At 44.7% G+C, this 18,453-nt stretch overlaps 1 protein-coding gene across 5 annotated transcripts in view; it reads left to right on the top strand.

Moving 5' to 3' along the window:
* The window catches only part of PRDM16 (PR/SET domain 16), a 337,046-nt gene that overhangs the window by 78,692 nt on the left and 239,901 nt on the right, over positions 1 to 18,453 (top strand). Inside the window, exon 2 of one of the 5 annotated variants that reach the window (XM_088136704.1) lies at positions 18,141 to 18,264. The exons of the other annotated variants lie outside the window; for them this stretch is intronic. The gene's annotated coding sequence lies outside the window, so the exon portion shown is untranslated. The remainder of the gene's footprint in view (positions 1 to 18,140; positions 18,265 to 18,453) is intronic. 5 annotated transcript variants of the gene reach the window in all.

The raw sequence follows: 18,453 nt of genomic DNA, 5'->3' as shown, positions 1-18,453 counted from the left end.
GACCCTTCGTCATAAAGGCTTTCGAATCGGAGGAAAGCCACCTGTCCTTTGCATTTCTTGGTTTCATCCCTGTTGGAGGGGAGGGAAGAGGCCCAAGCAAAGTGCAAAAAAGGCCCTTCCCCTCTAGCAAAGAAGTGGGGGGGGGGAATCCAACCACCCCATCTGCAAATGGGATGGAAAAAGAAAGAAAAGAGGCGATCTTTATGAACATACATTCTATTTTTAATCTGGGTTTTTGGTTCTTTCCCGCCGCCACCACCACCAAATTCACAGGGCAAAACACCCAGGATGATTATGTTCGGTTTTACATGTGGGTGTTTTTCTGCAAAGTGGGGAGAATTTTTCTTCTCTTGGGCATCAGGGCCCCACATGGATTTTGGGCATCCCAGCAGGGATGTGACGACGTTGCTGGATGAAATTTCCTGCTCTTTTCTTTTCCATTTCTGGTGGTTTGGTGGAAGTGGGCAAAAAATAGGTGCACAGAGCAACGTGTCTCTTTTTCATTTGCAGTAGTAAGAAAGCAGTGGTGAAAAGCTTGAGCGACCCTCAAAATGTTCCTTCGCCACTCCGAATTGGCAGTGTCAGTTTGGGAACCTGCAGAGTTGAAGCCACAGAGGAGTTACGGGCTGTAACATGGGTATTTTCAGCAAGTAATACAGTTGCTTGTGAAGTTGGTTGGTTGTGTTGTTGTGGTTTTTTTCCAGTTGTATAAAAGAAGGCCCAGCCTCCTACACAACTCCTGCTGAAACCTGTGTTTATTTTTGCTCAGGTGACTGCGGTCACAGAAATGCGATGGAGACTTTCAGACCTTCCCGTTGCTCTGCTCCTGGCACGACTTGTCATGCTCTCGCCCGTTTCTCCGTCAACAAGCGTGTCTGTTGACTTTCCAAGTTGAGCATCATCAATTATCTTGTTGACTTTGTTGGGCGGTGATTTTGCCCTCCTCCCCAACGCTCTGGACACCCAGGAGGCCCCACCCTGCCTTATTCAGGTTGTCCTTTTGAACAAGGGTATTTGATTTGTCAGGCTCTGTTCCTGAAGAGGTGGTGGTGCATTTTCCCCTCTGTGCTACCTGAAATTAGCCGTGACCTCCGCTATCTGTTGATACCTGAGATATTCTGTTTGCTTGGCTGTAATCCGGGATGCCATCAGCAGGTGGATAAATACAGTGAAAGGGTGGGGTGATTCTTTCTTTTATATCATCTCCCAGCTACGATCCAGGGTCAGGAGCAGGACTTCTTTTGTCTCAGTCCAAGTTGAAAAGGTGGTCAAAGAAAGCTTTAGAAGAACCATTCTGGAGAGAGAAAGGGGAGGGGCTGACTTTTGCTTTGGCCCCGCCCACTCTCATTGTGGCGGACACGGGTCCCTGATTGGTTATCCCTAGTGGCAAACCCTAGAGAAAAATGGTTCCTCTCAAGCTAGTTGGATCCGTAGTTTGCAAGGAGCATCCATCCATGCAACGCAGGGGAAAAATACATAGGTGATCAAAAGTAAGTATCAAGTTTCCAGCAGCATTATGACTCTCAGATTCTAGCCCAAACTGTCTTCAAGGGCAAGTTGAATGCATTACAGGAATTTAACCTGGGCATAAAAAAGGCATTATCACTAGCTTCTTAATGTGGACTTGGAATTTGAAGGAGGCTGAAGGATTCTACCTGGCAACTCATATGCAAAAATACTTTAAAAAGAGGGTTTAGCAACATCCATTGTGAAGTCTCTTGACGCAACCTTTCAGTGCCTCCTTATTTCTCTCCCCTTTTTCCTCCTCTTGAATGTTCCCACACAGCTTCGGACTCTCAAAGAGAGGGGAAAGCTAGTTGGTAGATTCCTGTTTTTCTAAAAAATCTCAGGGTAGCGTGGAAAGAGGCATTGAATTGCGGGTGAACCCATCCCAAAGCGTGGTGCTGGTTTACTCACCCCGATTTGTAGGGAGCTTGGGGGTTAGCACCTTCTGAGTGGTCTCGCCACCCACCTCGTGACCTCGCGGATGTCGAAACCCAAATAGTTGTCAGCCACCAGGCCTCCGCCAAGCATATTGAGCAAGTGTTTCAGCCAAGCCTCACCTCTCTCCCACGCTTTGAACCAGTGCCTAAAGCACTGGAGTTCGGAGGAAGAACCGAACTGTACGGGTGCCAAGGTTAATAGTAGCTCCGCATGCGTAGGATTCTTCATTTGCTTTGGCAGAATCGTTCTGGACTGCCAGGGGAATAAGAAAGACGTCGAGGTTCTGCTTTCTCCCTTGCGGGCAGGTTAGATGCTGGGTTGAGTAACCGACATGCTTGCGGTCCTTTGCTAATGGAAGCCACTCTTCCTGACCGGTGTCCAGAAGGTGGCATAACTGAACAGTTGCCAACACCCTGACTTAGCAAAGGAGCTTGGAGCCTCTGCCGTTTGCACCAAATATCACAAATTATCTGGGCGCTTGCAAGTAGTAGGAGGGGGCCGAGGGTCCCTTAAACGCTGCATGCAATGCCCAGTTCCTGAATCAGGCCACCTGGATGTTCAGTTTATGCACCGGTGTGCAGAAGAAGGACATTAGAGATTCCCTCTCTCGTGAAGAAGGAATGCTCTATGGTGAAAAGTGCTTTTTCTGCAAAACCGCACCATGGAAGAGAGAATGGCGGGGGCTTAAATGGTGCAGATCCGCTGTTCCACTTGGTGTGTCTCGGCTGTGCCTTTATTTTCTTTTTCTTCTGCTTGCCTAAAAGCCGGGCAGTGTTTATTTTTTTTCCAGCCCCCGTTTTTCTTGCATTAATATATGTTTTTATAAAACTGCTTTTTGAAAAAATAGAAGAGCGAAAGGAGAAAGAAGTGCCCTTCCTGTTCGATCCACGCTGCTGAGCAGCAAAACCTTCTGCAGGGTTTCCATAGATCTGATGGTTAAAAAAAGCAGTTTGGTTTTTTTAACGTAAGTTTTACACTCACAGGGTTTTAAAACAAGGGCAGGCAAACCAGGCTTAATTTGACTCGGATGCCAAAATCCATTCGGTGTCCCCAAACTGGCCCCCATTTGATTCAGACCAGAAAATTCTTGGCGTGTCTGCAAAGTGTCTAAATTGATCCGAATTGATTCAGATGCATTGAACTTGACATCGTTAATTGATCAGCTGAAACAATCCATCAGTTGGATTCTCTACACTGAATTGCTTCAGAGACCTGAATATTCGTATGGCCCTACATTTGATTCACATTGTCGAAAAGCTTGGACAGACGGGATACCCATCTTTAAAATAAACAGAGGGCCATCATATTTTGGAGTTATTTCTGCAAAACCATGCTAGCTGATCTTGTAAGTTCTTGGATCTTAATATTGTTCCTTGCTTAAAAATCCTACTGGGGTGCATTAGTGTGTATCTACTGGGATATGTGCTTTAAAAATCCCATTTTGTCTTCTCATTTATTTTCCAGACTTTTTTTAAAAAGAGAGAGGGAGAGAGAGAATGAGTATTGATAGTGGAATGTCACATTCCTGTCAGCCAAAACTCTGTGGATCTCCATTTTGGGTCCAGTTTTGCCTTCTCTCCCATGCGGATAAAAATAGATCCCAACAGTGCAAATATGAGGGGAAAATCCAAAAAGAAATACAGCTTTAATTTAGAGTGACTCAGTTTGGTTTAAGGTTAATTACATCAAAACGACATCTGAATGAGTCTCTTTCGTTCTCCTTTGGTGTTCACCAGCTTTTCTGGATCAAGAACTGCCAGGTGCTTGGAAAATCACCTTTGTAATGCCCTACTCGGGTGGCCCACTGCCTGTGTTGGCTGTGGATGATGGCACTTGAGGGTTGCCCTGTTGATGAGCATTGAGTTAATGAATACATATCACTAGCGTCTGTCCAGTTTGACTGAAGTCTTTTTAATGGCTTAATACTTTTAGGGTTCTGACTGTTCCTCATTCCGAGAAAATTCCTCAGGATAGGAACTATTTGCCAAGGGAAAAGACCGCTTAGGGAAGTGGTGAGTTTGCCAAAACCAGGAGCTCTTCTGCTAGTGATCGTTTAATTGCAGGATTTTTATAGCTAGCAACCCCCTAGCTGACGTTGGCTCATCTTGAAAAAGCTATGCAGGATCAATGCCGGTAAATGTTTGGACTGGACCCCACCAGGAATGATGGAAATGGGGGAAAAAATCCAGAGGAAACAATGGTGAATCACAGCTGCTGAGAAAACATGCACATCTTCATGCAGTGATTTGATTTTGACTCAAGGGCAGTGTTACCCGTATTTTCCTATACCTGTCGGGAGGCCATGATTCTGTGGCTATAACCGGTATAAAATATACAGTGATTTTACATACACATGTACACACACACACACACACAGAGAGAGAGAGAGAGAGAGAGAGACAAGCATGCTTGCGCTTTAGAGATATTTTAAAAGTATTTTCATTTCAGATACTCATTTCTAAGTGCCATTCAATCCCCAAATGGGGATTTCTTGAGGAACTTTGAATTTGCGTTTTTCCGGTGCAAGTGGCCACAGAATTTCAGCTTTGAAGAGTACATCCTCTGCCTATTTATTTGGGGAGAGCCTTTCTTTGAGACAGGGATTTCCCACAAGTTTTCAGGCACCTGTCGATCAAGATGATTGTAGGGCACCCCCTGCCACATTTGTGAAGCTGTAATTCAAGCCAGGATAATTCCCACATCTTTCCGTTACTTTCTTCTACACTTTGCATCTTCCTGTTATCTTTTCAAAGGCCAGATAGAGATGCTGAACACAATATTCAGATGGTATCCTTGACTCATTGCCGCCACAGTAAAAGAGAAAACAGCTAAAGTAACTTGGAAGTCATCTCCCCATTGCACAAGACCATATAGTCTGCAATTCTCGAAACAAGAGATCGATTTGAAGGAAAGTAACTGGTCCTGTGTCTTAATTCAACCGTGAAATATATTAACCATTCCAAGCTGACCCAGCATGCAACCTTCCTGCTTTTGATTAAATTTAAGGGACTTCCCTTAATTTTGGAGGCTAGGTCTTCCTTCCTCACTTTCCCCAGTCCTTTTAGAAAAGTGGGTCTTCTGGGGTGGGGTCCTGGGGCCCATCTGGAAGCCCCTTCATCTTTAAGATCAGCAGGGCGTTATTTCAGCCAGCAAATGAAGCACCAGAGTGGGTTGGGGTAAGGGTAATAAATTAGCGACTTGGCAGTGTAGGCAGGCAAAAGAAAAAAAGGAAAAGAAAACTCCAATGTCTGTCTTAGAGCTCAAGATTTTAAACATCTTTGAAAAAGCTAAGTTCATACTGTATTTGTTATGGTTAAATTGGCTGTCGACCCACTGGCATCCGATTTGGTCTCATTCTCAGACTTTTCTTGTTGATTTTAAATTCTAATTTAATTTTTTTTTTTTAACTGTATAGGCTTCAATGGAAAGAATAGAAGTCAGAAAGGATGCTGACGGGGCAGGGGAAGTATCTTGCCTCGTCCAATTTCATGATTTTAAAATGGAGACGTGGGAGAAGAAGGGGGAAACAACAAGATAAGCTTTTACAACTGACTTTGTTTTTCCCTGGCCTCAGGGCATATGAACTGAATCTCATCCAATCTTTGGACTGATGCTGTCAGAACACAATGGCCGGGCAAATGTCCAGGCTCAGAAGGAATCCTCCAAACATTTGCAGGACTGAACAATGAATGAATGAATGAATGAATGAATGAATGAATGAATGAATGAATGAATGAATGAGAGATCCCTGTTTATAGAAATCTAGCATGTCAAAGAAATGGCTTAGCCTTCCCTCTTCTCACCTTGCCACCTGTTTTTCAAAATACAGGGATGTTATTGTACTATTTAATTGTATTTTAATGGAGGGGTCCTTGATTCTCAGAATTCTCCTCCAGCGAAAATATTGGCAATCTCTGGGTTGATCACCCAGAGCACTCCACTTTCTTCCAGTCTTGCCAAAGAGGTTTTGCTGTCAATAAATATTTGGGAGCGATTCCATGACTCTTCCATTGGGGGAAAAAAAAGAAAAAGAAAAAGAAATCCTACAGCCCAGAGATTTGGACTGCAGTCCCAAGTTGCTGGCAATTGCTTTTTGCTCTTCCTTTACAGTTGCAAATTGTCAGAAAGATGCTTCAGTCTGGGGTTGCTTGATTTTTTTCCTCTCCAGTTCCAAATTTCTCCCTCTCTCTCTGGCCCCAATTCCTGGTCTGAAAAAATCCCCCATGGAGGACTTCCTTTCTGAACTGTTTTATTTATCAGAATGGGAGAAGCCAAGGAGGCTGTGAGCTGCTAGCGAGAAAATGTTGCAAGGAAAGAGGGAGTTTTCCCCAACTTTCCTTGCTCCCTAAATAAATGGAAGAACAGCAGACTGTATCTAGGAGAAGAAATCTTCTTCTTCTTCTTCTTTGTGGAGGTGAAAAAAAATGAAAGCAATGCTTCTCTCTCTCTTTTTGTTCAAATACAGGATTAATCACAGGGCAAGCACTTCCATTGAGACTTTGGGCTAGAAGGGCTGACTTCACCCGTAGCATTTTAGTTTCCTGCCCACGTGAACAAAGATATGTTCGGCAAACACGGGCAGGGGGAGGTCGGTAAAGAAATTATCCCGGTTTAAAATATTAGGAATGGGCAAAGAGAACTTTAGAAATTTCTCCAGATCCCCTGTTTCTTTCTTATTCCCTTCCTTCCTTCCTTCCTTCCTTCCTTCCTTCCTTCCTTCCTTCCTTCCCTTCAAAATCCAGCTTTTGTTGTTGTCTTAGATTATTCTGTTTGCCTTCCTGACTGATAAATTATACCTTTACTTAAATGTCAATGTACAAATGGGGCAGATAAAAGAGACAAAGGACAGATTTTCTCGGGTTACATAAGTGGCTTTTCCCAGGTAAAGTGACTCAGTTGTTCATAAATTGACCTCTCGACCTCCCTTAATGACTGGCAAACTATCCAGCCTTTTCGTCGGCAATCTTCATTAAGCACTGTTATAAAACTGGCTAATTATCCTTTTACTGGGGACAAGCATGGCTGAACCGTTGCTGGGAAGGTGGGGTGGGGTGAGATTAAGAGACAGAAAGGGGAGGAGAAGAGCATTTATCTTCGATGTAACGTTTTCCTGTCTTTCGAGGGCAACATGCTGGCTAGGAGGACTCATGAAACCCATTGTGGCCAATTCCTCCCTTGTGATTCTGCCTACCTGATGGGCAGGGGTTAGGTAGCAAAGGTAGAAAACCTAAGGGGAATTCTGTAACCTACACTGTCATGTTTGGGGGAGAAGTAGATTTTGGCTGAACCTTACAAGGAATGTCATGATTTCGCAGTTGAACTATGAAACTAATGACAGAGTTCACTACTGAACTTGTCATGACTGGGCATCTTAGAATCACAGAATCCTAGGGCTAGAAGGGACCTTGCAGGTACTGAATTTGTCATGACTGGGCAGCTTAGAATCATAGAATGCTAGGGCTAGAAGGGACCTTGCAGGTACTGAATTTGTCATGACTGGGCACCTTACAATCATAGAATCCTAGGGCTAGAAGGGACCTTGCAGGTACTGAATTTGTCATGACTGGGCAGCTTAGAATCATAGAATGCTAGGGCTAGAAGGGACCTTGCAGGTACTGAATTTGTCATGACTGGGCACCTTAGAATCATAGAATCCTAGGGCTAGAAGGGACCTTGCAGGTACTGAATTTGTCATGACTGGGCAGCTTAGAATCATAGAATCCTAGGGCTAGGAGGGACCTTGCAGGTACTGAATTTGTCATGACTGGGCACCTTAGAATCATAGAATCCTAGGGCTAGGAGGGACCTTGCAGGTACTGAATTTGTCATAACTGGGCAGCTTAGAATCATAGAATCCTAGGGCTAGAAGGGACCTTGCAGGTACTGAATTTGTCATAACTGGGCAGCTTAGAATCATAGAATCCTAGGGCTAGAAGGGACCTTGCAGGTACTGAATTTGTCATGACTGGGCATCTTAGAATCATAGAATCCTAGGGCTAGAAGGGACCTTGCAGGTACTGAATTTGTCATGACTGGGCATCTTAGAATCATAGAATCCTAGGGCTAGAAGGGACCTTGCAGGTACTGAATTTGTCATGACTGGGCACCTTAGAATCATAGAATCCTAGGGCTAGAAGGGACCTTGCAGGTACTGAATTTGTCATGACTGGGCACCTTAGAATCATAGAATCCTAGGGCTAGAAGGGACCTTGCAGGTACTGAATTTGTCATGACTGGGCACCTTAGAATCATAGAATCCTAGGGCTAGAAGGGACCTTGCAGGTACTGAATTTGTCATGACTGGGCACCTTAGAATCATAGAATCCTAGGGCTAGAAGGGACCTTGCAGGTACTGAATTTGTCATGACTGGGCATCTTAGAATCACAGAATCCTAGGGCTAGAAGGGACCTTGCAGGTACTGAATTTGTCATGACTGGGCAGCTTAGAATCATAGAATCCTAGGGCTAGAAGGGACCTTGCAGGTACTGAATTTGTCATGACTGGGCACCTTAGAATCATAGAATCCTAGGGCTAGAAGGGACCTTGCAGGTACTGAATTTGTCATGACTGGGCACCTTAGAATCATAGAATCCTAGGGCTAGAAGGGACCTTGCAGGTACTGAATTTGTCATGACTGGGCAGCTTAGAATCATAGAATCCTAGGGCTAGAAGGGACCTTGCAGGTACTGAATTTGTCATGACTGGGCATCTTAGAATCATAGAATCCTAGGGCTAGAAGGGACCTTGCAGGTACTGAATTTGTCATGACTGGGCACCTTAGAATCATAGAATCCTAGGGCTAGAAGGGACCTTGCAGGTACTGAATTTGTCATGACTGGGCACCTTAGAATCATAGAATCCTAGGGCTAGAAGGGACCTTGCAGGTACTGAATTTGTCATGACTGGGCACCTTAGAATCATAGAATCCTAGGGCTAGAAGGGACCTTGCAGGTACTGAATTTGTCATGACTGGGCACCTTAGAATCATAGAATCCTAGGGCTAGAAGGGACCTTGCAGGTACTGAATTTGTCATGACTGGGCATCTTAGAATCATAGAATCCTAGGGCTAGAAGGGACCCTGCAGGTACTGAATTTGTCATGACTGGGCATCTTAGAATCACAGAATCCTAGGGCTAGAAGGGACCTTGCAGGTACTGAATTTGTCATGACTGGGCACCTTAGAATCATAGAATCCTAGGGCTAGAAGGGACCTTGCAGGTACTGAATTTGTCATGACTGGGCACCTTAGAATCATAGAATCCTAGGGCTAGAAGGGACCTTGCAGGTACTGAATTTGTCATGACTGGGCACCTTAGAATCATAGAATCCTAGGGCTAGGAGGGACCTTGCAGGTACTGAATTTGTCATAACTGGGCAGCTTAGAATCATAGAATCCTAGGGCTAGAAGGGACCTTGCAGGTACTGAATTTGTCATGACTGGGCACCTTAGAATCATAGAATCCTAGGGCTAGAAGGGACCTTGCAGGTACTGAATTTGTCATGACTGGGCACCTTAGAATCATAGAATCCTAGGGCTAGAAGGGACCTTGCAGGTACTGAATTTGTCATGACTGGGCACCTTAGAATCATAGAATCCTAGGGCTAGAAGGGACCTTGCAGGTACTGAATTTGTCATGACTGGGCATCTTAGAATCATAGAATCCTAGGGCTAGAAGGGACCTTGCAGGTACTGAATTTGTCATGACTGGGCATCTTAGAATCACAGAATCCTAGGGCTAGAAGGGACCTTGCAGGTACTGAATTTGTCATGACTGGGCATCTTAGAATCACAGAATCCTAGGGCTAGAAGGGACCTTGCAGGTACTGAATTTGTCATGACTGGGCACCTTAGACTCACAGAATCCTAGGGCTAGGAGGGACCTTGCAGGTACTGAATTTGTCATGACTGGGCACCTTAGAATCATAGAATCCTAGGGCTAGAAGGGACCTTGCAGGTACTGAATTTGTCATGACTGGGCACCTTAGAATCATAGAATCCTAGGGCTAGAAGGGACCTTGCAGGTACTGAATTTGTCATGACTGGGCAGCTTAGAATCATAGAATCCTAGGGCTAGAAGGGACCTTGCAGGTACTGAATTTGTCATGACTGGGCACCTTAGAATCATAGAATCCTAGGGCTAGAAGGGACCTTGCAGGTACTGAATTTGTCATGACTGGGCAGCTTAGAATCATAGAATCCTAGGGCTAGAAGGGACCTTGCAGGTACTGAATTTGTCATGACTGGGCATCTTAGAATCATAGAATCCTAGGGCTAGAAGGGACCTTGCAGGTACTGAATTTGTCATGACTGGGCATCTTAGAATCATAGAATCCTAGGGCTAGAAGGGACCTTGCAGGTACTGAATTTGTCATGACTGGGCACCTTAGAATCATAGAATCCTAGGGCTAGAAGGGACCTTGCAGGTACTGAATTTGTCATGACTGGGCATCTTAGAATCACAGAATCCTAGGGCTAGAAGGGACCTTGCAGGTACTGAATTTGTCATGACTGGGCACCTTAGAATCATAGAATCCTAGGGCTAGGAGGGACCTTGCAGGTACTGAATTTGTCATGACTGGGCACCTTAGAATCATAGAATCCTAGGGCTAGAAGGGACCTTGCAGGTACTGAATTTGTCATGACTGGGCATCTTAGAATCATAGAATCCTAGGGCTAGAAGGGACCTTGCAGGTACTGAATTTGTCATGACTGGGCACCTTAGAATCATAGAATCCTAGGGCTAGAAGGGACCTTGCAGGTACTGAATTTGTCATGACTGGGCACCTTAGAATCATAGAATCCTAGGGCTAGAAGGGACCTTGCAGGTACTGAATTTGTCATGACTGGGCACCTTAGAATCATAGAATCCTAGGGCTAGAAGGGACCTTGCAGGTACTGAATTTGTCATGACTGGGCACCTTAGAATCATAGAATCCTAGGGCTAGAAGGGACCTTGCAGGTACTGAATTTGTCATGACTGGGCATCTTAGAATCACAGAATCCTAGGGCTAGAAGGGACCTTGCAGGTACTGAATTTGTCATGACTGGGCATCTTAGAATCACAGAATCCTAGGGCTAGGAGGGACCTTGCAGGTACTGAATTTGTCATGACTGGGCATCTTAGAATCACAGAATCCTAGGGCTAGGAGGGACCTTGCAGGTACTGAATTTGTCATGACTGGGCATCTTAGAATCACAGAATCCTAGGGCTAGAAGGGACCTTGCAGGTACTGAATTTGTCATGACTGGGCACCTTAGAATCATAGAATCCTAGGGCTAGAAGGGACCTTGCAGGTACTGAATTTGTCATGACTGGGCACCTTAGAATCATAGAATCCTAGGGCTAGAAGGGACCTTGCAGGTACTGAATTTGTCATGACTGGGCACCTTAGAATCATAGAATCCTAGGGCTAGAAGGGACCTTGCAGGTACTGAATTTGTCATGACTGGGCATCTTAGAATCACAGAATCCTAGGGCTAGAAGGGACCTTGCAGGTACTGAATTTGTCATGACTGGGCACCTTAGAATCATAGAATCCTAGGGCTAGAAGGGACCTTGCAGGTACTGAATTTGTCATGACTGGGCACCTTAGAATCACAGAATCCTAGGGCTAGAAGGGACCTTGCAGGTACTGAATTTGTCATGACTGGGCACCTTAGAATCATAGAATCCTAGGGCTAGAAGGGACCTTGCAGGTACTGAATTTGTCATGACTGGGCATCTTAGAATCATAGAATCCTAGGGCTAGAAGGGACCTTGCAGGTACTGAATTTGTCATGACTGGGCACCTTAGAATCATAGAATCCTAGGGCTAGAAGGGACCTTGCAGGTACTGAATTTGTCATGACTGGGCACCTTAGAATCATAGAATCCTAGGGCTAGAAGGGACCTTGCAGGTACTGAATTTGTCATGACTGGGCACCTTAGAATCACAGAATCCTAGGGCTAGAAGGGACCTTGCAGGTACTGAATTTGTCATGACTGGGCATCTTAGAATCACAGAATCCTAGGGCTAGAAGGGACCTTGCAGGTACTGAATTTGTCATGACTGGGCATCTTAGAATCGTAGAATCCTAGGGCTAGAAGGGACCTTGCAGGTACTGAATTTGTCATGACTGGGCACCTTAGAATCACAGAATCCTAGGGCTAGAAGGGACCTTGCAGGTACTGAATTTGTCATGACTGGGCACCTTAGAATCATAGAATCCTAGGGCTAGAAGGGACCTTGCAGGTACTGAATTTGTCATGACTGGGCACCTTAGAATCACAGAATCCTAGGGCTAGAAGGGACCTTGCAGGTACTGAATTTGTCATGACTGGGCATCTTAGAATCACAGAATCCTAGGGCTAGAAGGGACCTTGCAGGTACTGAATTTGTCATGACTGGGCATCTTAGAATCGTAGAATCCTAGGGCTAGAAGGGACCTTGGAGGTCTTGTCCAATTCCCTGATTAGGGCAGGAATTGTGTTCCACTGCTTAATAACTGTCATGGTCAGGAATGTCCTTCTTATTCTGAGTTTCAAACTCCTTCTGTTTCAGGCAGAAATTGATGTTTTTGGTGGGGAGGGGGGCAAAGTTGGATATGAATGAACATCCCTTTGCAATTTTTTAATAGGACAGAAGGGTACACTTCATAATGACCTGTGGAGCAGTTATATCGATTGCATTTTATTAGCTTAATTAAACAGAACCCGTCTGAAAACAAGCAAACGTTCTCCTCCCAAATGGGACAGGAGAACTGTTGAATATCTAAAATGAGCTGAGACTTGGCCTGAAATGTTTCCCCTGCAACCGTAAATGATTTGTTGAAAAATGCAAATACGTACACAGAAATTGGAGATGGTGTAGACGATTTCAATTTTTCAGCCAGATCAGATGTGAATCGTTGCCAGCAAAGTGGCATCTTGGTCAGAATACCAGCTTTGCTGCTGCTGCTGCTGCTGCTGCTGCTGCTGCTGCTGCTGAAGCTGTGCGTTTTTATTTTATTCATTATAATCCCGGTGGGCAACGGAGGGGGGATTTAAAGCCATGCTTTTCAAACAGGGGGAATGAAAAAGGGAGAGGAAAAACTGGATCTTGGCTTCACATCACGCGATCAATAGAAAACGGGGTCCTGATTAGCATCTTTCCTGCCGAAAGTGGTTGTGCTTTTAGTTCACAGCATTCTTCTTCTTGTTATTTTTGTCGTCGGCATTGTGTGCCGATTTTCGCAGGCACTTTTCTCTTGTTTGGAAGCCAAAGAAACCTGTTGTATTGTTGACCTGTACACTTGTTCCAATTCTGTGCCCTCCCATCTGTTGTCCTTTTTCCTTCCTCCTCAATACAAACTGCGTTTCCTCTCGGGGAGCTGGGCGCTTTGCAAGACCTGAATGGCAGCAGCTGATGCGCACGATGGCAGCGTCTGAAAAAAAAACCCTCTCTAAAAGCCTGGGAGGAAATGGGTAAATTAAACCAGAAGGAAAGACAGAGAGCCAGAATTGTACAGTTGCGTTTCCCCTGGGTCCAAAATTAAGAACCAGGGAAAAAGTGCTTTATATAAAGCTGTTTGGCCCCTCGGACCGAGTACATTGTTTCTTTCGAGGGTTGGGTGACCTAATGCTGTTGCAAAGCTCTATTTCCAAAGTTTGCTTCTCCTGAAAAAGAAACTTCTATTGTTGGAATGCTCTGTTGTTCTTGCACAACACATTTCCACCCCTTTGCAGCTGCTCGTACGTCCCAGTATGGGGTTGGGCTAGACTTGGAGAAGACCTTGTCATGAGAAATAAGGGGCTTCTTGGCTAGCTGGTCCCTGAGACTGCCCTCCACCATGAGAATGTCACCAACTGTCTTTCTCTCTTTGGAACAAATTCCAAAAGCGAATTGTCTCTCGGGACACGAAATGATAGGAAAAAATTAGGTTTCGGCATTGCGCAACAGGGCCCTGATCCGCGATAATTTTGCATTGCTTATGTGTGCTACCTTCTGGTTCAGCTACTCCAGCTTGGTCTAACCTGGCTGGTCCCATGTGCCAAGATTTCATGGAAAAAGGGAGCTTTATCCTGGAGATCCTAGGGAGACGGGCTTTCACTGAGTGAAAATGGAGTTTAGCCATTTTGGTTTCATCCAAATATTCATTTCCCTGACTGTTTTGGACCATCTCTGCATCCATTGTTAACTTGCCCCCCTCCCCCTCAACAATGCCTTTTTCTTCTAATCTACCCAATTTTCTATGGGCTTCTTCCTGATCTTTTCGCAAGTGATTCCCCCCCCCCAACATGCTGCTCATCGTGCTTTTCCCCCAACGATATAGTTTTGTGAGCAGATTTCCTTAATGTATGCATTGTTTGAGTTGCAAACCACATAGCAGAACTCTCCCAAATTATGGGTTTTGGCGTGCAAGACGGGTTCTGGTTTGTGTCTAGTTTGGGGAAGTGCATTTTGGGTAAGATGCTACAGAAATCAGAATTGAACGGGCCTTCTCTGCATCATGCATGCCCTAAACCTGTTTAGCTGAGCAGTGAGCAACCCCAGTGATGTGAGTCCCCCAAATCATTCTGCGCACCCTCAGAAATCCTCCTGATGAAATAATTGGAAATTAATTTTCCCACAGGCTAGGTGGTAAACCTAAAACGAAATTTTCCCAAGCTATAAGATTCGTTTTAGCAGAAGAACCCACCGCTGGGAATCTCAACCCTCTTCCCTTCATTAATAGGCCAGAGGAATTTAAAAAAGGCATCTCTGGGAAGGTGAAACCAGAAGAGAAATGGACTGATTAATTAATTGGCGCCCACTTTAAACTTGGCAGCCTTGTGGGAAGAAATCTAGGAGCGACTTGAGGCCTGTCTCTGAAAAAGAAAAGCTATTCTATGGTTCACGTTCTATCACAGCTCAAAGTGGGCTCTCTAAATAAATGGGATTGGGGAAATCAATGAGATATATTAGCAGCATGGCATATTTTTCATTGTCCTTCCTACCTTCCCAAAGAATATTGGTGATGAATTTGCAAATGGCTCCAGATTATGATAGACCCCCCTTCTCCCCTCTTCATTATTTATCCCCTCAGCTGAGCACCTCTATTAGAGACTACAGTGACAAATGCATGAATAAAAAGCAAAAAAGCCACCCCATAATATTTTAGCAAGGCAGCGTAAATCTCCTTTTACGCATTATTAATTTAAAGAAATCCATTACGCCGGCTGGCATTGGGGAAGGAGACAAGGTTACATAAAGATGGTCATGGAAGATGGGGGCGGGGGGGGGGTAATAGGAAGATGAAAAATCCAGCCCTGTAAAGTTTGAGCTCTTTTTATTTGTTTAATTCCACTTCTCAAATGCAGGATGCGGGCTTGTTTATTCATTGCAAGCCTATTTAGCCTGCATTTTAGCCATCCTGATGTGGATTTCAGATCAGTGGCAAGCAGTAATGTTTAGCTTGCAACCATTAAAAAAAAAAAAAAAAGACATGACACTAAAGGAAAAATAGATGGGAAGAGAAAAGGAAAAAAAAATTCTATTTCTCCCTCTGCCACAATTTGGTGGAATGGGAAGGAAACAGCCTGATGAAGCAAGTTTCTCTGGAGGCCAGATCCCTTCTCTTGTTCTCGTACACAGGATGGAATCGAGATGATACAATCTATAAATAGGAAATCCACATACCATATAGATACTGCGGTAAGCCACTTCTTCACAAGCAGTTACATTAGCTTAGATCAGTGTTTTCCAACCAGGACAGTTTCCAGTTTGTGGACTTCAACCCCCAGAATTCTAAGCAATGGCCACACTGGCTGGGGAATGCTGGGAGTTAAAGTCCACATGTCTGGAAGTTGCCCTGATCGCAGCTCACTGATTTTTTAGATGGTTGGCTGGGCTAAGGAGATCTGTGTGAGTGAGTGAGTGAGTGTGTGTGTGTGTGTGTGTGTCTTTGAGTCAGTTTTTGACTCCTGGTGACTGCCTCAACTAGTCCCTGCAGTTTTCTTGGCAAGGCTTTTCAGAAGTGGTTTGCCATTGCCTCCTTCCTAGGTCTGAGAGAGAAGGACTGGCCCAAGGTCATCCAGCCCACTTTGTGCTTTAGGCAGAACTAGAACTCATGGTCCCCCCAGTTTCTAGCCTGATGCCTTAACCCAGTGCTTCCCAAACGGGAAATTACCCCAAATTGGGTAAAAGTGTTTTTTCTTTGGGTAACGACACACTAACCCATTCACAACAGGGACATTTAAATTGACTTAAAAAACGCCATGTGTACAAAAATACATTTGAAAATCTCCCAAAGTATTCCTATTAAGACGAAAATCAATGAAATTACCAATGGTAATTTGTTGAAATGACATAAAGATCATTCAGTGACACGGTTTTTATAATACAGACAGTCCTCGAGTTACGGCCATCCATTCAGCAACCGTTCAAAGTTACGACGGTGCTGAAGGAAGGGATTTACAACTGGTCCTCGAAGTACTGGCTGGTCACGTGAACAAAATTCAGGCACTTGGCAACCAGCTCATACTTACGATCGGTTACAGCATCCCGCGGTCACGTGATCACCATTTGAAACCTTCCCTGCTAACTTCCCACAAGCGAAGTCAATGGGGAAGCTAGCAGGGAAGGTCGCAAGTCACTTGGGTAAGTCTCTCCCATCCATCCTGGCCTTTCTTTGCTTGCTCACATGCACCGCGTCCTCCTTCCCCCCTTCACTCGCTTGCATGCACTCCACCCTCCTTCCCCCCTAAGTTTTGGGTATTGAAGGAAAAGGTTTGGGAAGCACTGTCTTCACCACTACAGTGAACTGGCTGCCTAAGGAGATCTAGGCCTATTTTATTGCCTAGAATTGAGATAGGGAGACAGGTTATAGAATCATAGAATTGGACAGGACTTTAGAGATCATCTAGCCCAACCTCCTTATGAATTTTGAATCTGAGTATCCTCGGTCATGCAAAGTAAATGCTCAACCACGAAGTTGTGGTCTCTCTCCTGCTAGGGCTTGTTGAAGACAGGGTGGGTATCACTGTGGAAGAGCTGCTATTGTACTGGATTTCTGCACTGAGTTCTGGAATAGATGATCTCTGAGATCCTCCCAGCCCTTCTATGATTCTGTGCATTTCTCCTTCCCCCAGATCTTAGTCGCCAATTTCTCGGTCACAGGAACAGCAAGGTGAATTTCCCCATTAACACCCAAAACGGAAGCCTGCCTGCTGTTTTCAGCTAACGTTTTGCTAAAAAGGTCTTCCTCTCTTTATTATTCTCCCATTTGGTGCAAAGGCAAATAGCTTTCTCAAATACTGAATTTCACAAGAGGAGCAAATGCCGGCATCCGTAGTTGAGGTACAAAGCAGTGAAAGGCCGCGAGCGAACATCCCATCTTTCCTGGTCTGAACCTTCTTTCCATCCTTCCTCAGCCCTCCGTTAAACCCAACCAGGCCCAGAACCAAGAAGAGTTTTCCAAGGGATGTTTTCAAATTGGGAAGAGGAAGCAGCCAGGGAGGAAGGAAACAAACTCCAGAAAGCAACTGCTTGCACTCCTAAACTGAGATCTGAGTTTAGGAGAAATTCTAAAGACATTCTTAAGCCTCCAGAGAAAACCTCTTTCATTGACAGTCCGGCGGCATACAAGTTTAATAAATTAAATTAAATTAAATTAAGAAAACGCTTGGGAAATTGGAGGATGGATTTGACCGCACATTTACGTTCAGTCCTGCACAATTTCCCAAAAAAAAAAGGCCCTTATTTTAAGAGCAGTGAAGTCCTTTGTCCTGTTCTGTATCAGATCTGTGCCTGAGCTGGGGTAATATTGGAACCAGGAATCAAATGAAATCCAAGAAGGAATGTAGTAGCAATTGAAGAAAAGGGCAGCCGGGGAAGGAGAGATGAAATATATCATAAGATAATAAGAAAATAAACCATTAAACAGTTCTGCTTTCCATTAGCATGTGGTTTTATGTTAATGAAGCTGTTGCAGTTCGGCCGGCGTTTAGCTCAGACAAGAGAATATCTGTTAATGTGAAAAATGTGTGGAGGACCAGGACCTGAAGTTGAAAAGTCTGTGTAACATATAAATGTTTTTGTTTTACATGCACCGCTGGGTGAAGTACAAACCCAGGCAGTAAATGGTAAGGAAAAAATGTGATTTAAATAAGTGGGGGGAAAGGAAAAGCATATGGGGGGAGAATTACAGTGGCTGACAAATCAGGTTACATGGTAATCCTGGATTTGCACACACAGGGGCAGAACGAAGCAAAGGAAAACAGATGATCTGGAAGATCGGGGGCATAGCTCGAAATTAAGCCCCATCCATGTAGCTAGATTGTGGCTTGCCCACGAGGGCTGACACAGGGATCTTCATCAGGTATGTAACTTGAAGACCGCAGGAAGGTTTATGCTAGTCCGCTACCACTGGACACCCCCATCTCCTTGGTCTTCTGCTCCAACCTCATGCCATGCCCCTTCCACTGTTCCCCTTCTCAGCTTTCTTCCCTTACAAAAGAGGCTTTCGTCTTACTTTCCTGTTACTTTCTCCGAGGGGGTTAGCATTTTG

Source organism: Python bivittatus, unplaced genomic scaffold (genome assembly GCF_059951505.1).
Source record: "Python bivittatus isolate LINGU-HERP-01145 unplaced genomic scaffold, Pbiv_v1 ctg000090_np1212, whole genome shotgun sequence".
In the NCBI taxonomy this organism is placed as follows: Eukaryota; Metazoa; Chordata; class Lepidosauria; order Squamata; family Pythonidae; genus Python; species Python bivittatus.
This window is presented reverse-complemented; position numbering and strand designations above follow the sequence as displayed.